General features: G+C 41.6%; 1 protein-coding gene across 1 annotated transcript in view; it reads right to left on the reverse strand.

Moving 5' to 3' along the window:
• Positions 1 to 16582: 16582 nt before the first annotated feature.
• Positions 16583 to 21437, reverse strand: part of CFAP91 (cilia and flagella associated protein 91) — a 110525-nt gene continuing 105670 nt past the window's right edge. Inside the window, exon 18 of the mRNA XM_055127747.1 lies at positions 16583 to 18591. The gene's annotated coding sequence lies outside the window, so the exon portion shown is untranslated. The remainder of the gene's footprint in view (positions 18592 to 21437) is intronic.

Consider the following 21437-nt stretch of genomic DNA (forward strand, 5'->3'; position numbering starts at 1 on the left):
ACGAGAGGAAAGTTCATATTGGTGGAGGGATTGGTACTGGAACATTGCCTGAAATGAAGAATTATGAGTCATGGTGTTTTAATAAGCATAAAAAAACCAAAATAGACTTGTAAAATCATAAAAAAGAAAGGAATATCTAAAATGACCAAAAATTGCAAAAATAGGTGATGTTCAATCTCAGTGGTCATGCGTCCCCTGCACTGCAGAATGGAACTGTTTGAAGATCAGCTATTAAAGAGGGGCTCTTATCCCCCTGTCTCTGGCAACTCAGCAGTCACACCCACAAGCCACCTCTTGCTGGCGCCAGATAATCTCGTCATCGACCTCCATCCAGAGTCACATGTCCTTCTCTCCCGGAAGTGAGCATAACACGACACTCATTATAACCATGTCCCTAGACTCGTGCCGGGCTATTTGATTGGGGCGCCCCAGAGGGGGGCAGGTGAGAACCCTCCCCGCTGCAAGGGACCCAGCCCCGGCAGCCAAAAACCTCCAGAAGTCAACTGTTGCCATGCTCACGGCCACTCTCCACACGCTCCAGCCGAGCCTAACCTATGAATGAATCTATTTCTGGACACTTCATACCACACACCCTACCCATTTTCCAAGAGTACCGCACCACATTTGATGGGGTTCAAAGTAGGAGGCAACCAATCTTAGGGGGAATTTTTTTTTTACAGATATATCTATATATCTATATTTATCACTGTAGCACTGTCATCCCATTGCTCATCAATTTGCTTGAGCGGGCACCAGTAATGTTTCCATTGTGAGACTTGTTGTTACTGTTTTGGCATATTGGATATGCCACAGTAGCTTGCCAGGCTCTGCCGTGCGGGCGAGATACTCTCAGTAGTTTGCACACAAGGCTGAACCTTTAACAAAATGTTAGTGATCTCTTATAGAAGGGTTTAATGGAACCTGGGTGAAATACAAGAATCTTCACACTCTTTCCTCTAAGGAAACTTTTTTGGTAGCATTTTCAGCTGTTTTTCATATCAAACAATACAAAATATGTTATTTTGGCTCTGTTTTGGGCCAGGGGTTGGAGTTTGGGATGGAAACATCCAAAACATAGTGGTTGGAAGGTATAATGGTGGTGGGATTGGTGTTTGAATATTAAGTATAATCAAATATTGTGAACTATTTTATAAAATAAATTAAAATTAAAAAATAAATAGAGGGGGCTGAGGTCCAGCAGATCAAATAAAATTAGGTTGAATTCTAATCCAGTCTTGGTGGTGTCCTCATAAGAAGGAGAGATTTTAACACAGAAAGAAACCAGGACCACATACATGCCAAGGAATCTTTGTGATGACACAGAGACAATGGCAGCAAAGAAGAAAGGTGCCAGGACAAACCAAGCTCACTAGCACTCTGGTCTCAAGCCTCCCTCTCCAGAACACTGAGAGCATTTCTGTTGTTGATGCAGTGGTTTCCCTTTTTACATTGTCAACTGGCTCTTGTCTTGCCTCAAGGTTGAAAACCACAGGCTTAAAAGTCGGCTGTAGCAAACAGATACATTTGTAATCAGGAAGTTTTCAGTGAGTGAAAAAGTTACTATTTTCACTCACACAATTAAAAAGTAAAAAAATGTTTTAATAGGGAGCAGAGGGAGAGTTTACCAGCGCATCCCTGGCCTTGCAAACACAGGACAAGCTGAATCTACTCCCTGCGCCACACGCCCAGAGCAATCCCAGCAGCACTGAGGTCTGGGACCTGTGGTACACCACCACCAAGTGTGTTCAAACACCACAAATACCTCATATCTCTTCACAACAGGTCTGACTAGTGGGGTACTCCTAACAATAATAGTGAGGTTTGTGTTGAAATATTGAATGTAACCAAAGTAAATAGAAAGTAAAGTGAAATTCATCAGTTACAAGGCGGGGGTGGGGGTGGGGGACGGGGCCCCCCCCCCCGGGATAGGAGGTGTACTGTGTTTGGGTTTTTTTTTTGGTGGTGGGATATGGACACTGGTGAAGGGATGGTTGTTTCAGCATTGTATAACTGAGACTTAAGCCTGAAAGCATTGTAATTTTCCACATGGTGATTCAGTAAAAAATAAAAAAATTTAAAAAAACCCACCACAAATAAAAGTGTGCAAGCACTGCAACCTAGCACACACCCCTGGTCAGGACAGAAATCATAGCCACGGGAAAGAAAGCTGAAAAATTAAAAAATAAGCAGGACTCAAATCAAAATGTTAATAAATAGAGTATAGGAATATATTCTATAGAAGTATATACTCTACGAGTATAGAAATGAAAGACAATGGGCCACTGCTAATCTGAGTATTGTTGGTACAGGCAATAGGGTGGGGCTGACTTGGCTGAATAAAAGATTAGAATGCACGAATCCTATGACATAGCAATCCAGCTTCTCAGTGTCTCCTAAGAGGAACACTTGCATGTGAGTACAAGGAGAACATGACATACAAGATTGAGAAATAGGGAAGGTGAAGCGATAGCATAGCGGGTAGGGCATTTGCCTTGCACGCAGCTGACCTGGGTTCAATTCCTAGCAACCCATATGGTCTCCCGAGCACTGCCAGGAGTAGTTCCTGAGTGCATGGGTCAGGATTAACTCCTGTGCATCGCCGAGTGTGACCCAAAAAAGAAAAAAAGAAAAGAGTGAGAAACAGGAAGGACTTAAAATACCCATCAGAAAGATCATCCCTGTATAAAAGGATTGTACTCGGCTCATTTTATGTAACAGATAAAATTAATGAAGTCAAAGCAATATAGATCTGAAAAGTCTCCCAAGTCACATTGCTGGGCGGAAAATACCAGAAAGACTAGGCCAATATATAGCTCATTAGTAAAACTGTGTACTCAGGAATGCAAGGGAGACTGGTAATAAACACATTGATTGGTTATAATTGTAACTTCTAGGCTACAGGGAGTTTGCACTGTCAGGAGGGCTAAAGCAGAATTTAGCTTCATTGCTTCTGCCTTTTAAATTTTACAAGGAAGAAGTGTGTACACTTTACAATTATAGAAAAGGGCTATTATCCACTCACAGTTTAGTTGGCTTTGCAGTTGTGTTATGTTTATGCCATCATAATTGAGGCGCAAGCTGATAGCTGTAGACTCGGAGTTGACAGACACTTTCTGGAAAGGGCCAGATAATTAATATTTCAGGCTTTGGGGGGCCCAGCAGCTCTCCCACCACTCTGCAGTTCTGCTGTTGCTCAGGAAAAGTGGCCACAGCTCATTCATGTTGAATGAGCTTAGCTGTGTTCAGTGGATGTTTATTGACCAAAAAAAGGGCTGGTAGGTCAGATTTGACCTGTGAGCCTTAGCCTGCCAATCCCCGGTTTTGATTCAATTTGTATTTAATTGTATTGTAGTGTATCCAATTCAATACACTTCAACAAAGTATTTTTGGTGCATGGAAAAGCAAGCTTTCTGATGAGCCCATTAACGAAATAGGCGGCCCTATCGGAGCATTCAGATCAGGTTCTGGCCTCCCCGTTAGAGCCCAAACTGCCATCTCAGTAGGGACTATCCAGTCCCCTTGGCGGCTTGGACAGTGACCATGAATCCTTCCGCAGCCATGCACATGGGAGCTGCCACGGTGGACTCCCTGCATTACGAGGCGGCACTTCAGGGGGACCAGACCATCCCTACAAGAGGAGTCATCTTCAAGCAAAGGCCCTGGCCACCGAGACGCCGCCCCACCCCCACCCCCGTGTAAGAAAAGGTAAAAAAGGCACCAGGAGCAACGGGGGAATGGGGTGGGGGGTGGGGAAGTTGGGGGGGGGGGAGGTGGGTAAGGGGGGAGAGCCCCTCTGACCGAGTGCCTTGGTCTTTTATTGAGGGGCAGGTGAGAGGTGGGTGGTGCTCACATCAACCCCACTGACTTAGGGAAGTGGGTCCCAAGGTGGGCCATGGGCCAGGGGTGCTGCAACAATCCAGGGCAGTGGTACCTGCCTGGGTATAGCTGGGGGTGTTGCGGGGGGTGTGGGGAGTGTTTTCCGTCTGTTTGCTTGGAGCAGATAGGTTTCCAGTGGTGACTGAGTGATCTTTTTTTCTGAAAAGAGAACGAGAGGCAAATTAAGTGTGTGAACCCAGGCCTAGCGCTCTCAAGGCTGGTGCTGCCCAGTTCCGAATCCCCAACAAAGCAGCTTCTGGGTCTGGAGACTCCTGGCCTGCGTGTGAGAGGGAGCTGAGTGTCCCTGTGGCACCAGCTCGTCACATGCATTGAGATTTCACTGAGATTCTTTCTCCAGTGCAGAGTCTGAGAGCACAGATAATGGGGTTCCCTACCTGTGACTGTCACCCTGGTCTATAACAAGAGACTGGGTCAGGGCAAAGCCTGCAGCCAGACACCCCACGGTGGTGCTGGACCTCACCCAGAAGGGACACTTGTGCACCCACACTTCCACCGCGTGGAGCTGGGGCAGGCAGGGAGGAAAGAAAGAGCCATACCTGCTTGCTGGCAACTTTGCTCTGCCGTCTCCGTGGGGCCATCAGAGCTCATGACACCAGAAGGTACGGCTTAATCCTTCACTCTTGGCGGCCGGCTGGCCGGCCGTGACTAGGCTCCCCCTCCCCTTGCTTGTCCTTGGCTACTGTTTCCCTGGGCAAGCACCAGCCTTAGCCATCACCTCCACTTCAGTCAGGTTTCCCTTCGCCTGTGCTCCAACATGGTCCAGCCTGGCACTCCTAAGGCCCAAGTCCATGGCTTGAACTAGTGTGAGAACAGATTACCGTATTTCCTGTTACATAGACCCCCTGTTCTCCCTCAGAGATTTCCCTGTGAAAGGAATGTGGCTGGTAGCTGCTTGGTCAAATTAATCCTGAGTGTTTCCTGCATCTGGGGGAGCCTGGTGCTATAGCCCCGGGGAAAAATTCATATGTTCTTAGAGTTCCTAATGCTTCTTCCTTTGTCTAAGCCACCTTCCTGGGCAGTGTCCCTGGAAGCAAAGGGCATAGAGGATTGGAATCTGGCAGTTGCAGGAAGAGCTGGGATGCCATGTAAGACAGGGAGGCTCAGAGGAGGACAGGGTTTAGCTCCCCCTCAGTGATGCTGGTAGCCAGGGAGAAGGAGTCAGAGGAAGACTCTCCCTCTGCCCCCTCCGGAAGCTCCTGCAGGCCCCCAGAGGAGCTGCTGTCAGCTATTCTAGCTATTTCAAGGGAAAACAGGCAAAAAGTCACAAGCCATGAGCTGAAGCTTCACAGAATATGTCTTTTTTTTAGTAATTTTTTTCAGTTGGTTTTGATTTGGGCAGTGTTCAGGTGTTACTCCTGGCTCTGTGCTCAGAAGTTGCTCCTGGCAGTGCTCAGGGGCCCATGTAGTGTGGGGAATCAAACCCAGCCTTCCTTTATATTATTATTATTATTATTTTGTTTTTTAGGTCATATCCAGCGATGCACAGGGGTCACTCCTGGCTCTGCACTCAGGAATTACTCCTGGCGGTGCTCAGGGGACCATATGGGATGCTGAGAATCGACCCCGGGTCGGGCGAGTGCAAGGAAAACGCCCTACCCGCTGTGCTATCACTCCAGCCCCCCAACCTCCCTTTATGCAAAGCATGCTCTCAGGAGTCTAGCTTTCCAGCTTTCTTGCTTTAATTTTTTTTTAAAAAAAACTCCCCTTTAATTAAACATTGTGGTTTACAAAGTTGTTCATGATGCATTTGTTACAGACATTCAATATTCCAACACCAATCCCACCACTAATGTAACATTCCCTCTACCATTGTTCCCATCTTCCCAACTATTCCCAAGCCTCCTCCCTTAGCAGGCATGAAATAATTTATTTTATGTTATTTGTTACAAATAAATGACTAATTCAATTATCAAAAAATACTTCAGGGGCTGGAGCACATCAGGGAGGGCGTTTACCTTGTGTGGGGCTGACCCGTGTTCAATCCCAGGCATCACATATGTTGCCCCAAGCATCACCAAGAGTAATTCCTCAAATAAATGATCATCTAACCTTTGATAAAGGAAGCAAGAAATGTGAAGTGGAGCAAGGAAAGCCTCTTTTACAAATGGTGCTGGCAAAACTGGACAGCTACATGTGAGAAAATGGGCTCAGGCCTCTACCTAACACCATGCACAAAAGTCAGATCAAAATGGATTAAAGACCTCAACATCAAAGCAGAATCCAATAGGTACAGTGAAGACAAGGTCGGCAAAACCCTCCATGACATTGAAGCTAATGATATCTTTAAAAGTGACACTCCAACGCCTTCCGCCCAGATATGATCCAGAGCTGCGGCACAAGAAACAGACCCTCTGCTCCTAAAGACTTTGATCCTGAGGTCTCCTAACCCATTTTGGCACCAGAGCGGCTTCTTGCAGCCATGCATTTTGACTGTGAACTGAGCTAAAATATTAGAAACCCAAAACCGTGCGGCTGCAATAGCGGCCGTGCGGACTCAGAGTCTTCACTCTCAGCAATGAAGAGAAATTATTAGATGATGCCTATTCAGCAGGCCTGATTGTTGGGGAAATTTTCCAAACAAAAATAGTGAATTCTGTATGGAAATATGGAATGTACTCAAAGTATAGAGAGAATAAAGGGAAGATCATTAGCTACTTAGGTGGGGGGTGGGGTGGGAGGGAGGTGTATTGGGGTTCTTGGTGGTGGAACATGTGCACTGGTGAAGGGATGGGGGTTTAATTAGTATATGACTGTGACTTAAACCTGAAAGCTTTGTAATATTTTTTCACGGTGATTCAATAAAATATTTTTTATCAAAAAAAAAAAAGTGACACTCCATTGGCCAAGCAAGTGGAAACAGAGATAAACAAATGGGACTACCTTAAACTGAGAAGCTTCTGCACCTCAAAAGATACAGTGACCAGAATACAAAGACAATCTACAGAATGGGAAAGGATATTCACCCAATACCTATCTGATAAGTGGTTGATATCAAGGATTTATAAGGCATTGGTTGAACTCTACAAAAAGAAAACATCCAACCCCATCGGAAAACAGGACGAAGAAATGAACAGAAACTTTCTCAAAGAAGAAATCCAGATGGCCAAAAGGTACATGAAAAAATGCTCTTCATCACTAATCATCAGGGTATATGCAGATCAAAACAGCAATGAGATATCGTCTCACCCCACAGAGACTGGCCCACATCCAAAAGAACAAAAGCAACTGGTGTTGGCGCAGATGTAGGGAGAAAGGGACTCTCCTTCATTGCTGGTGGGAATGTCCACAAACCTTTTGGGAAACAGTATGGATGCTTCTCAAAAAATTAGAAATTGAGAAGCCGGAGCGATAGCACAGCGGGTAGGGCATTTGCCTTGCACGCGGCCGACCTGGGTTCGATCCCCAGCATCCCATATGGTCCCCCAAGCACCGCCAGGAGTGATTCCTGAGTGCAAAGCCAGGAGTAACCTCTGAGCATCGCTGGGTGTGACCCAAAAAGCAAAAAAAAAAAAAAATTAGAAATTGAGCTCCCATTTGACCCAGCAATACCACTCCTTGGAATATATCCCGGAGATGCAAAAAAGTACAGTTGAAATGATATCTGCACTTATATGTTCATTGCAGCACTGTTTACAATAGCCAGAATCTGGAAAAACCCAAGTGCCCAAGAACAGATGACTGCTTAAAGAAACTTTGGTATATCTACACAATGGAACACTATGCTGCTGTTAGAAAATATGAAGTCATGAAATTTGCATATAGGTGAATCAACATGGAAAGTATCATGTTAAGTGAAATGAATAAGAAAGAGAGGGACAGAATTAGAAAGATTCTCATTTGTGGAATATAAAGTAACAGAACGGGAGACTTACACCCAAGAATAGTAGAGATAACTACCAGGAGGATTACTCCACAGCTTAGAAGCTGGCCTCACATGCTGGGGAAAAAGGCAGCTTAGATAGAGAAGGAATCACCAAGTAAAGGGTGCTAAGAGGGTCTGCTCGGGATGGGAGATGCGGGCTGAAAGTAAACTATAGACCAAACATGATGGCCACTTAATACCTCTATTGCAAAACACAACACCCAAAAGGATAGAGAGAGCAAAAATTCCCTGCCACAGAGACAGGTTGGGGTGGAGGGGACAGGGTAGGGGTGGTGAGAGGGATGTTGGGACCATTGATGGTGGAAAATGGGCACTGGTGGAGGGATGGGTACTCGACCATTGTATGAATGAAACACAAGCATGAAAGGTTGTAAGTCTGTAACTATACCTCATGGTGATTCACAAATAAATTTTTTTAAAAAATGAATAATTCAGGAGTGAAGAGCCAGGAGTAACCCCTGAGCATCACTGGGTATGACCCAAAAAGGGAAAACTAAAACCACTTCAGGAGAATACAATTTGTGAAAATTGTTTTATCTCACAATGGGGACAGTAAGTCCTTGTTTGGGGGCTTACTAAGCAGCAGAGAATAAGGGCCCCAAGAATACATGAAAGACGGGACTCAGATCTCAGTGGTCTGTCCACACGGCTCAAAGAGGAAGACAACTGCTGGACCCGGTGGCACCCAGTGCCCTCAGAGCTTTGGCTGGAGAGTTTTCTAAGTGTGAATTCATTTCATGGTTTGCCTAAACCAAGGAGTATTTATAAATAGTGGCACATCAACCAAAGAAGTGTCGTGGTAAAAGTACCAATAAAGAGAGAGATGCTAATCAAACCATCTGGTGGTTTCAAATGCAAGATACACTATGTGCAAGTTAAGCACCCTTACTGTCTCTTGGGATCCCTCTGGGGCAGTCCTGGAGGAGCCTTTCCCATGCTGTGCTCCTGGGTAGAGGCTGAAGAGATATACCAAGATGACAGGTCAAACAGGCAGCTGTTCGCTCAGAGGGTTCCCTTGCAGACAGATGGAAAAAAGAACTTTTTCTTCCTGTAAATGGTGGGTTCCAGCAGTTGGCAGTTGGGGAATAGGATGCTGTAATGGAGCCACAGCGGTTCCAGACCCTTCACAACCATGCTTTCTGGAAAATAGTTTTCCTTAGACCTTTCCAGTCTTCATGTTTTCTTACCTTAATGGATCTATTAAAAATCACAAATAGTAGAATAAGTAGAATCTATTCTTGCTGTGGTCTCCTCTTGTGGTGTGTGTGCCAAGGAAGTAGGGGCCATTGTTCAACATTTCACAGCTGGACATGAGATGAGATGTAAATTACAGGTGCTACTGTCAGATTATGGGCTGGAGCCATAGCACAGGGGGTAGGGCGTTTGCCTTGCATGCAGCTGACCTGGGTTCGATTCCCCCACCCCTCTTGGAGAGTCCGGCAAGCTACCTAGAGTATCCTGCCCGAACAGCAGAGCCTGGCAAGCTACCTGTGGCATATTTGATATGCCAAAAACAGTAACGACAAGTCTCACAATGGAGACGTTACTGGTGCCCGCTTGAGCAAATCAATGAACAGCAGGATGACAGTGCTACAGTGCTACTGCCAGATTGTGGTGACTCCTTTATTGTTCTAGTGTTTTTACAAAATCATAAATTAATACAGAATTATTAAAATGATAGAATGCCTTTTCCCCTTCCCTATATGGTAATTTTTGAATGTTGAAGTAAGTCTGGGTTTTGTTTCACTTTTTTAATTTTGCCAGCTTTTTTTATTTGGTCGTATTTTAGTGACTTGTGCATCTATATTCATAAGAATACTGGTCTGTAATCTCCTTTTATTATCATCTTCTTCAGGCTTTGGTATCATAATACTGGCTTCTTCAAATGTGACAGGAATTCTTTTCTTTTCTTTTTTTTTTTTTACTTTTAGGGTCACAATTGGCAATGCACAGGGGTTACTCCTGGCTTTGCCCTCAGGAATTACTTCTGGTGGTGCTCAGGAAACCATATGGGATATTGGGAATTGAACCTGGGTTGTCCGCATGCAAGGCAAATGCTCTACCTTCTGTACTATTGCTCCAGTCCCAGAATTCTTTATTTTCTGAACCAAGCATTTTTTCTGAAAGAGTTAAATATCCTTAAATAATTCATGAATTCACCACTGAAACTCTGATTCTGGAGGTTTCTTTGTGATTGATTTTTACTGTTGCTTTGGTTTGGTTTGGGGGCCATACCTGGTGGTCCTTGGGGACTATTTCTTGCTCAGTGCTTAGGAGTCATTCCCAGTGGTTAAGGGGAGACATGGGGTGCCAAGGATACAACACAGAACTCCTGAATGAAAACATGTGCTCCAGACCATTGAGCATCTCTCCCAAGATGCCATGGTAAGGATTTTGATAACAAATTTAGCTAACTTAATAGATACAAAGTTGTACAGATTTTCAATTGTCCTGATACCTAGTTTGGTAAATTCTGTTTCAAGAACTTTGATTTTTCCATCTAAGCTGTCATGTTGATTATCATAAAGTTTGTGAAATATACTTGGTGTGGCTCTATATGAGTCAGGGCTTTTTCCTGGCTCTGTGCACAGGGACTCCCCTGGCAGGGCTTAGGAAACCATATGGGGTGATGGACATCAAGCCCAGGTCATCCACGTGCAGGGCAAGCACCTTACTTGCTGTATTATCCCTCTAGCCCCAAGAGTTGGATTTTCTGAATCATTAAGGTTAACATATTTTCTCATGTCCATGTGATTTTTTCTTGACTCAATTAGTATTTGGAAATGTATTCCTGGGGTAGAGGGTGTGATTGGAGTAGAGCACACATATCACATGTGTGAGGCTCTGGGTTAAACTCCTGTACTGACCCAAGCCCTATCCGAGAACCGTCAGATATAGACCCTACAAAGGAAAAAAAAAGTACATTGTTCAACTACCAACTATTGGGGGGTGGGGTTCTAACATTTTTTTCTTTCTCAATTTTAATTTTCCCAGTCTGAAACTATATTCCATCAAACCACAATCCCCAGATCCACACAAGCATCCTTCGATCATGTGAGATATACAGTTACAAAGTTGTTCATGATTGAGTTTCAGTCATACAAGGTTCCCTCACCCACCCCTTCACCAGTGTACATTTCCCACCACTAATGTCCCCAGTTTCCCTACTGTACGACCCCTCCTCCGAGCCTGCCTCTACCCCCTGGTAGGCACTTTTCTTCTCTCTCTCTCTCTCTCTCTCTCTCTCTCTCTCTCTCTTCTTTTGAGCATATGGTTTGCAACATAAGTGCTGAGAGGTTATCATGTTTGTTTCTTTTAACTACTTTCAGCACTCAGTTCTTGTTCAGAGTGATCATTTCCAACTATCATTCTCATAGTGGTCCCTTCTCTATCCTAGCTTCCCTCTTTCCACCACTACTTGTGGCAAGCTTCCAGCTGTGGACCATTCCTCCTGGCCCTTGTTTCTACTGTCTCTGGGTATTAACCTCATACTATGTTCTTTAAAATACCACAAATGAGTCCAGTCATTGTATACATGTCCCTCTCCCTCTGATTCATTTCACTCAGCATGATACTCTCCAGGTCCATACATCAATGTGCAAATTTCATTACTTTATTTTTTTCTGGTGGCTGTGTAATATTCCATTGTATAGATGTACCATAATTTCTTTATTCAATCATCTGTTCTCAGGCACTTGGGTTGTATTTTCCAAGAAATGGTATTTCTGGGTCATATGGAAGATTAATTTCTAACTTTGTGATTAACTCCCCTATTGTTTTCAAAAAATGCTGGACAAGTTAACATTCCCACCAACAAAGAAGAAGAGTCCCTTTTTCCTTGCATCTGTGCCAACACTGGTTGCTCTTACTCTTTTTGTTGTGTGCCAGTCTCTGTGGTATGAGATGATATCTCATTGCTGTTTTAATTTGCATTTCCCTGATGATTAGCAACATAGAGCATTTTTTCATGTGTCTTTTGGCCATCTGTATTTCCTCTTTGAGGAAGTTTCTGTTCATTTCTTCTCCCCTATTTTTGACTGGGTTGGATGCTTTGTTTTTGTAAAGTTCTACCAGTGCTTTATATATCTTGATATTAATTCCATATCTGATGGGTATTGGGTAAATAATTTTTCCGATTCTGTGGGCTGTCTTTGTGTCTTGGTAACCATTTACTTTGAAGTGCAGAAGCTCTTAATTTAATGTAGTCCCATTTGTTTATCTATCCTTCAACTTGGTCAATATTGTTTCCTCTTCCAAGTAAGTTTAGCTTCAACGTCATGGAGGGATCTGCCCATATTTTCCTCCATGTACCTTATGGATTCAGGCCTGATGTTGAGATCTTTAATCCATTTTGATCTGACTTTTGTGCCTGGCTTTAGAAAGAGGTCAAAATTCTTTTTTTTTTTTTTTTGTATTTAGCCACCCAGTTTTCACAGCACTGCTTATTGAAGAGGCTTTCCTTGTTCCACTCCCTATTTCTTGCTCATTTACCAAAGATTAGGTATTCATATATTTGAGGATTGGTGTCAGAATATTCAATTCTGTTCCATTGATCTGTGGATCTATCTTTATTTCAATACCATTCTGTCTTAACTACTACCACTATGTAGTATAGTTTGAAGTTGGGGAAGGTGAGGTCTCCCATCTTCTTTTTCCCAAGGATTGCTTTAGCTATTCATGTGGGTTTGTTGTTCTGTATGAATTTCAGAAGTGCTTGATCTATGTCTTTGAAAAATGTCATGGGTTTCCTTATAGGTACCACATTGAATCTGTTTAATGCTTTGGGGAGCATTGCCATTTTGACAACATTAATCATTTTGATCCATGAGCAGGGGATGTGTTTCCATTTCCCCATGTCCTCTTTTATTTCTTTTTTTCAATCTTATTTCTTGACGTAGTATTTTGTAGATTTTTTTTGTATAGGTCTTTCACCCCTTTATTTAAGCTGATTCTGAGATATTTGATTTTCTGAGGCACAATTGTGAATACGTTTTCCTAATATTTCTTTCTTCTTTTTCATTATTAATATATAGTAAAGCCATGGAGTTTTGGATGTTGATTTTGAAAGCCGCCACTTTACTATACAAATCTATTGTTTCTAAGAGTTTTTTATAGAGTCTTTAAGATTTTCTAAGTACAATATCATGTCATCTGCAAATAGTGAAAGCTTGACTTCTTCCTTTCCTATCTGAATGCCCTTGGTATCTTTTTCTTGCCTAACTGCTATAGCAAGTACTCCCAGTACTGTACTGAATAGAAGTGGTGAGAGTGGGCAATCTTGTCTTGTTCCAGATCATAGTGGGTAAGCCTTTATATTTTCCCCTATTGAGAATAATGCTTGCTGAAGGCTTCTGGTAGATGGCTTTGACTATATTTAGGAAAGTTCCTTTAGCTCCCATTTTGTTGAGAGTTGAATGGGCATTGGATTTTGTCAAGTGCTTTCTCTGCATCCATTGGTATGATAATGTGGTTATTACCTTACTTTTCATTGATATGGTGTAATATGTTGATTGACTTGCTAATGTTAAACCATCTTTACCTCCCTGGAACAATGTATGTGATCTTTTTTATGACATTGTATTACATTTGCTTGCATTTTGTTGAGGATCTCTGCATCTGTGTTCATCAGGGATATTGGCCTGTAATTTTCCTTTTTTTGTGTAGTGTCTCTGTCTGCTTTGGGTATCAAGGTGATATTTGCCTCATAGAAACAGTTTGGAAATGTTTCTGTTTTTTCAATTTCCTGGAAAAACTTGAAAAGAATTGATAGTAGAACCTCTTTAAAGGTTTGAAAGAATTCGCTAAGGAATCCATAAAAAGCCTGGTCTTTTGATTTTGGGAAGATTTTTGATTACTATTTCAATTTCCTCAGTGGTGATAGGTCTGTTCAGGTATTCTGAATCTTATTGGTTCAGTCTTGAGATGTTATATGAATCCAGGAAATAATCCATTTCTTTGAGAATAACAAGAGATTGCTTTGTGGCATAAAAATTATCAAAATAACCTCTGGTGATCTTTTGAATTTCTGTATTTTTTGTTGTGATGTCCCTTTTTTTCATTTGTGATTTGGTTTATTAGTGTGTTTCTTTTTAAATCTAGATAGTAGTTTATTAATATTGTTTTTCTCAAAGAACCAGCTCTTGATTCCACTGATCTTTTGGGTTGTTTTTTCGGATTCCAGCTTGTTAATTTCTGTTCTAAGTTTTATTATTTCCTTCCTCCTGCCTGGCTTGGGCTCCTTTTGTTGGTCATGTTCCAAGATCTTAAGTTGTGAGGTTAAGTCATTTATGTGAGTCCTTTCTTCCATTCCTGATGAATGCTTGCCGAGCCATAAAATTTCCTCTTATCACTTCTTTTCCTGTGTCACACAAGTTCTGGTCGTTCCTGTCCTCATTCTCATTTATTTCCAGGAATCTTTTGATTTCCTCCTTGATTTCCTCTCTGGTTGTTCAGTAATGAGCTGTTTAATTGTTATTAACTGGAGTTGTTTAATTGTTATTAACTGGAGTCCATTGACTTGACTCTGTTTCTGTGTGTGATTCACTTATATTTTCAGTGCAACATGGCCTGAAAAGATAGTTGATACAATTTCTATCCTTCTAATTTTATGGAGGTACGTTTCGTGGTCCAGCACATGGCCCATCATGGAGAATGTCCCATGTGCACTGGAAAAGAAGTGTATTCAGATTTGGGGGGTGAAAAGTCCTATATATATATATCAACTAGCCCCCTCTATTCTATTTATTCCCTCAAATAAAGTATTTCCTTGCTGAGCTTTAGTCTAGGTGATCTATCAGGAGGTGCCAAAGCAGTGTTGAAATCTCCAACTACTGCTTATTGCTATCAATGTCGTTCTTCAAGCCTATTAGCAGATGCTTCAAATATTTTCTGGCCCCTCATTATATGTGTATGCATTTAAGAGTGTGAATTCTTCCTTATGTACAGTTTCCTTGATCATTAATAAATGCTCTTCACTGTCTCTTATAACTTTCTTCAGCCTGAAGTCTATGTCATCTGATACTAGTATAGCCATCTCTGCTTTTATGAGGGGGTTGTTTTCTTGAAGAATTGTTTTCCAGACTTTGGCTTTGAGTTTGTTTGTTTTGACTGTTTGAGTGTGTTTCTTGAAGGCAGAGGAGTGTTGGGTTCAATGTTCTGATCCATCCCGCCACTCTGGTCTATGGCCATACCATCCTGAACGCTTCTGATCTCGTCTCATCCTGCCACTCTGTGTTTCTTGGTTAGTGCGTTTAGCCCACTGACATTGAGAGAGATTTTTGTGATGGGGTTTTGTGCCATCTTTCTGCAGGAGTTTGATGTACTTGTGGGGCTTGTCTTATCTAAAAGTAGCCTGCTTAGTTCTTGTAACAATGGCTTTAAGTCTATGAAGTTCCTGAGTTGTTGTTTATCTGCAACATTATGTACTTTTCCTTCAAATCTGGATGAGACTCTGGCTGAATAAAAACTCTTGGTGAAACATTCATTTCATTGAATTTTTTTCACTATGTCCCAAGACATCTTTGGGCCCAGAGGGTTTTATCTGAAAAGTCTGCTGTAAATCTTAAGGATGCTCCTTTACAAGTAATTTCCTTCTTTGATCTTGCTGCTTTCAGCATTCTATCTGTATCTGTGGATTTCGTCATTCTGACTAAGATGTGCCATGGGTTATGTTTATTTGGATTTTTTTTTAGATGGTACCCTTCAGACCTCCTGGATTTGGATGCATGCACTCTTCAGCTCTGGGTACTTCTCTGCAATGATGGCTTTGACAGTTGCTTCTTCATCAGGGTTTCTTCCTGTCACCCTGGTACCCTGATGACTCTTATGTTCCTCTTGAATTCATCTTGATGTTCTCTTGTCATGGTGGTTTATATTGAGACTCTTTATCATCTTCTGCTGTTGTCTAAAGATTTTCTGCATCTCATCTTGGAGCTCACTGATTTTGTCCTCAGCAACTGTTACTCTGTTACTGAGACCTGCAATAAGTTTTTCATTTCACCTACCAGGTTTTCCAGATCACTCATTTTTGCTTGTATTTCTGTTTGTATTTCCCTCATTTCTGCTCCCACATCCTCTTGTAATTTGCTGGTGGTGTGTTCCATTGTTTCTCTCTTTTTTTTTTTTTGCTTTTTGGGTCACACCCAGTGATGCATAAGGGTTACTCCTGGCTCAGAGCTCAGGAATTACCCCTGGCGGTGCTCAGGGGATCATATGGGATGCTGGGAATTGAACCTGGGTTGGCCACGTGCAAGACAAACACCCTATCCGTTGTGCTATTACTCCAGCCCCCCATTGTTCTTTGAGTTCCTCATGCATCCTTAACAATTCCATTCTAAATTCTTTACCAGAGAGGTTATATAGCTCCTTATAACTGGTCGGATCAACTGGACTAGTCTTCACTCACCAAGCCTGGTGGATTTCTGCATTGCTTTACCATTATGACTGTTGCAGTTTGGAGTTGTTTCTTGTGTGTTTTTGTGTGCTTAGGAGCCATACGTTAGGATGTCTGTATGTTTACGGGGGTGTATTTGATATGCCAAAAACAGTAACAAGTCTCACAATGGAGACGTTACTGGTGTCCGCTCGAGCAAACTGATGATCAATGGAATGACAGTGTTACTCAGATTAATTTTAGAGAACTACGTAAGGACAATTTTCATTATAAACTTTCCTCTAACAACCTCTAAATTCTTTTTTTAAATGAGTATTCATAGCATTCTAGACGGGTTGGGCAAATCAGGCACATGAACCAACTTGCTGTCATTTTTGTAAATAAAGTTTTATTGGTATACATAATGATCACTCACTTATATGATATTCACTGCTGCTTTCACCTACAATGGCCAAGCTGAGTAATTGTGACAGATTACCTGACCTAAAAAGTCTAACATGGTTACCATCTGGCTCTTTATAGAACAGGTCAGTGGTTTACAGACCCTTTCTCACTTCTAGCCCATCACGCCTAACTCGCCTCTTCTCATTTTGCATTACTGACTTTCTTAATTTCATAAATGAATAATATGACCTTTACTTAATTCAGTTCAATATTCTTTACAGAACAGAACAGGTTTCAATGCTTCCTTTCTCAAGTACATTTTTTTGTTTGCCAAAGATCCCAGGCTGGAAAAATCTCCCCCAATCCTAGTTTTCCTAAGACAAAGTAAACCCTTCCAAGTTTGTGCAATCACTATTATCCTGTCCCTGTTCCCCCATTAAGATGATCTCCCATTTAGCTTATTATTTCTCTTTTATTTCTTTCGGTTTCTTAAGAATTCTTATGGATGGGCCATAGAGAGGGTATAGTGGGCAAGGCATTTGTCTTGCAAGCAACTAATCTGGTACTACATGTGGTCCCCTAGCCTCACCAGGAGTGATTCTTGAGTGCAGAGCCAGGAATAAACCCTGAAAACTACTAATATGAACCAAAACCTAATAAATAAATTAAAAATTCTTATGACTTGTAGGGTTGCTCGTCCAGAGCTAACAGTATGGATATTTTCATCATATTTCTCTTTCCTTCATAATTTAGCAAGTTTGTCCACAGCATAACATTTTATTCTTTGAGGAGGCATTTCTATTCTTTTAACTGCATTCTAATCTATAACATCAGACTTTTAATTTTCCTGTATTGTTTTCAGCCTGCATTTTCCTGTTTGTTTTTGTTTGATTTTGTTCTTATTATTCCCTGCTTTCATTTCCTAGGAGATTATTTTTATACCTGGAAGTGCTCATGGCTTAGTCCTGACTCTATGCTTAAGGGATTACTTGTGGCAGTGCTTGTGGGATCATTTGTGGTACTGGGGACTCAAACTGGGGTCAGTTGCATACAAAGCAAGCACTTTATTGCCTGTATATCTCTCAGGCTTCTGCAGTTGTGGGAGACAGAATCTTGGGTCTCATATATGTGAGTTATGAGCCCAAACACTGAGCTACATGAATCTATGGGGTTCATGAATCATTTCTTTTTGATGCCTATTAAAAACACAAGTAGATCATTTCTGAAGATTTTCTTTGTTGCTTATAATATTTTCTTCTATGATAGACTTTTGCAGTTTTCAGAGTAAATTAGATTTTCTTTTATAACCTCTTGTGTTGACTAGTTGTTGATGTTTCTTTTATTGTTTCTCCTATTTTCTGATCTTTTAAATAAAGACAGATCTGTTCAATCTTGGCTTTTACCACACATGAGTAGGGCACCTACTCTCCAATCTCTTCAGAAAGAGACTGAACCTTCTCCATGGGTATAGCATGGAAATGCATTTTAAACTCTAAGCCCACTGAGGTCTAAAGCTGTACCGTATGACTATACCAGAGTTGCCCCATTTCAATGCAGACAGATGTCTGGGTTTCCAGTTTGGAAACAAACATGAACAGCCTTGCCTCCTTAACATGCCTGTTGTGTCTGCTGTGCTCTTACTCAGCCATTCCTTTTAATATTTATCTAGGAGATGAAATGATTGGTCCCAAAGTATATTTTCATCTTTAGTGAATATCAAGTCAACAATATTTAAATATCCAGCAACATTTCTTTATGTTTGAGTCAACAAAGTAACGTATTCTGATTAATAAGATGTTAAAATGAGTCATAAGAACATTCTCTCTTAGAATAGAGCATCCAGGAAACACCAAAATGAAGAGTATTCCTTCATTTGATTATTATCACTGAAGAAAATAACTTCAAATTATTGGGTTGTTGAGAAATCTCTTTCCTTTATACATTAACACATGTATGACAGCCGTAATCTCAGAGAAGCACAGCCTGCTGGAAATTTTTTCAATGATTTGTAGCACTTTGAGAAAAAGATAATAATCTGTAAAAAAAAAAACAAAAGAAGGGCATGATTTGGCATATTTCTAGAAACAAGCATTACTAGCTCAATATATCCAAATACTGTAAGATCCACAGAGCCCTGATCAGTTAGACAGCCCCTGGACACAGACAGGTGCTGCAACCTAGGACACCAGAACCCAAATACTCTGTGACGCACAGAGATCCACTGTCCACATTCTACTGCTTAAAAAATACTTTCTAAACTGAATATATGTACATTGTAAACAAATAAAATTCAAATTGCTCATTACCTCACTGCACAGTGACCTCGTTCTGGGTCCCCTGAAGTGAAGAAGGCGCTGCCCACCTCGAACCCCTATGGGCCCATAATGCTGAAACTGGCCTCTTTTGGAATTTAGGTGCGATAAACCTCTTCCCACCCCATTAACCTTGCACCATGACCTCTTTCTGGGCCCCTGGACCAAGGAAGCCGCTGCCCACCTCTCAAACCCAAAATCACGTGGACAGGTTAGCAGACATTCCCAACCCTTCAGCCCCAACAACTCAATGGGTTGTTGATTTTTTGTTTTTTTTTTTTTTATTTTGGGTCACACCCGGCGATGCACAGGGGTTACTTCTGGCTCATGCACTTAGGAATTACTCCTGGCAAAAAAAAAAAAAAAAAAGGAATTACTCCTGGCAGTGCTTGGGGGACCATATGGGATGCTGGGATTAGAACCCGGGTCGGCCATGTGCAAGACAAACGCCCTACCCGCTGTGCTATTGCTCCAGCCCCAGGTTGTTGATTTTGATATCTTACCTCAAATACTTCCATAATAACCCTCTACTCTACATAAAAAGGAATATTAAGAACTGACTTGCAAAACCACTGAAGGAGCACCCTAAGGGCACAGAAATTGTTATATTATTAGGAATAACAGCTTGCTGAAAAATAATGAAACAGATCATATCTCAGGTAATTGGGAATCTGAAGCTCAAGTCACAGCACCCTCAAAACTTAAAGAATCATAGGGAAACAAAGAAATTCACCTGCTCTGGCAGATAGGAAAATCACTAGTCATAGCTGTTGGATTGCAGTTCTCAGCATTTGAGAGGTAATGTTGATTTGTCCTTTCTCTCCTCTGCAGGGAGCTTAGCTTTATTGAGTTACTCCAATTACAGTGCTCCTGAGGCACACCGAATTTCTTGAGGCATTCCGAATCCTCTGTGTTTATCTTTAACCTCTCCACTGTGGGTTAAACGCTGTTAAACACTAACATCCCCAAATCAGACCCTGTAACTTGTAAAGTCAAATTCTTATGAACTTTGTAATGTGCCTATCAAGGTGGCAGGCATGGGGCAGGGACATGGCGGGGTGGGAAGGGAATGGAGTATGGGAACACTGAAGTGGGAGACTGACATGGCGGTGGGACTGGAGATGAACTATTATATGTCTAAAACTCAACTATCAACAACCTTGTAAATCACAGTTCTTTAATTAAAAATATTTTTTAAAATAAAAGAAAATCTAAAAAATAAAAAACTATAAAGAATGTGATTCTGAGAGGAAAAAAAATTAAACTACTATAGTATATAAACACAAAGAAAGTAAATCTCTTTCCTCCAGTCTCCAGGACCATATATAAATGCTTACCAAAATTCGTTGCTTATCTTTCCAAGAATATTCTGTGCATATTGCATAATGCTTGATAGATGTCTGTGTATATATACATATATATTTATACCCTTTATTTATGAAATATGACACATAGAAAAGTTCATAAAAACAATGTGGAATGACATGAATGTAAGTTTCCAATCATAACCTTCTCTTCTTTCCCACTAAATCTTTCCAAGATTATTACTCTGATTTTTATTGCTCTTTACCATAATTACTTCCTAATTTCTCTTTATAGCTTTAATTCCTATATATATTTATAAACACTACAGTTTAGTGCTGATTTTGAACTTCATATAAATAGATTCACTTTAATATCTTTTTTAAAAATGTGGTTGGTTTCTTTCTAACCTGACTATATTTGTGGATTTTATTCATATTCACATACTGTATTTAGTAGATTAGGAATCAAAAAACTTTCAATAAAGGGTAGCACTGTAGCACTGTAGTCCTGTTGTTCATCGATTTGCTCGAGTGGGCACCAGTAACGTCTCCATTGTGAGACTTGTTACTGTTTTTGGCATATCAAATATACCACGGGTAGCTTGCCAGGCTCTGCCGTGCGGGCGGGTAATTTGGTAGCTTGCTGGGCTCTCTGAGAGGGACGGAAAAATTGAACCCGGGTCAGCTGAGTGCAAGGCAAATGCCCTACCCACTGTGCTATCGCTCCAGTCCAGTAAAGGGCATAACAATGAGTATTTTATTTATTTATTTATTTATTTATTTATTTATTTATTTATTTATTTATTTATTTTGCTTTTTGGGTCACACCTAGCGACGCTCAGGGGTTACTCCTGGCTCTGCACTCAGGAACTACTCCTGGTGGTGCTCAAGGGACCATATGGGATGCTGGAAATCGAACCCGGATCGGCCGAGTGCAAGGCAAATGCCCTACCCGCTGTGTTGGGGCTCCAGCCCCAACAATGAATGTTTTAGGTTTGTGGGTCAAAATACAAAATCAAAAATATTAAGTGGGTACTCAAATAAAATCAGAACCGGGGCTGAGATCTCCAAGCCTGCTCAGATTGGAACTGAGCCTTCTCCATCCAGATCCCCCATTTTCCAGTAGCTTGGCAGCCACACCCACAAACTGCCCCCAGTGCCGTGTAATCCCACCAACATCCAGAGACTATAAAACCAAGCTCCTGGAAGCACTCGGCCACAAGTGGTCGCGCAACATCTAATAACACTTGTTCTCCCTCTTGGAG

Source organism: Sorex araneus, chromosome 2, assembly GCF_027595985.1.
Source record: "Sorex araneus isolate mSorAra2 chromosome 2, mSorAra2.pri, whole genome shotgun sequence".
Lineage (NCBI taxonomy): Eukaryota > Metazoa > Chordata > Mammalia > Eulipotyphla > Soricidae > Sorex > Sorex araneus.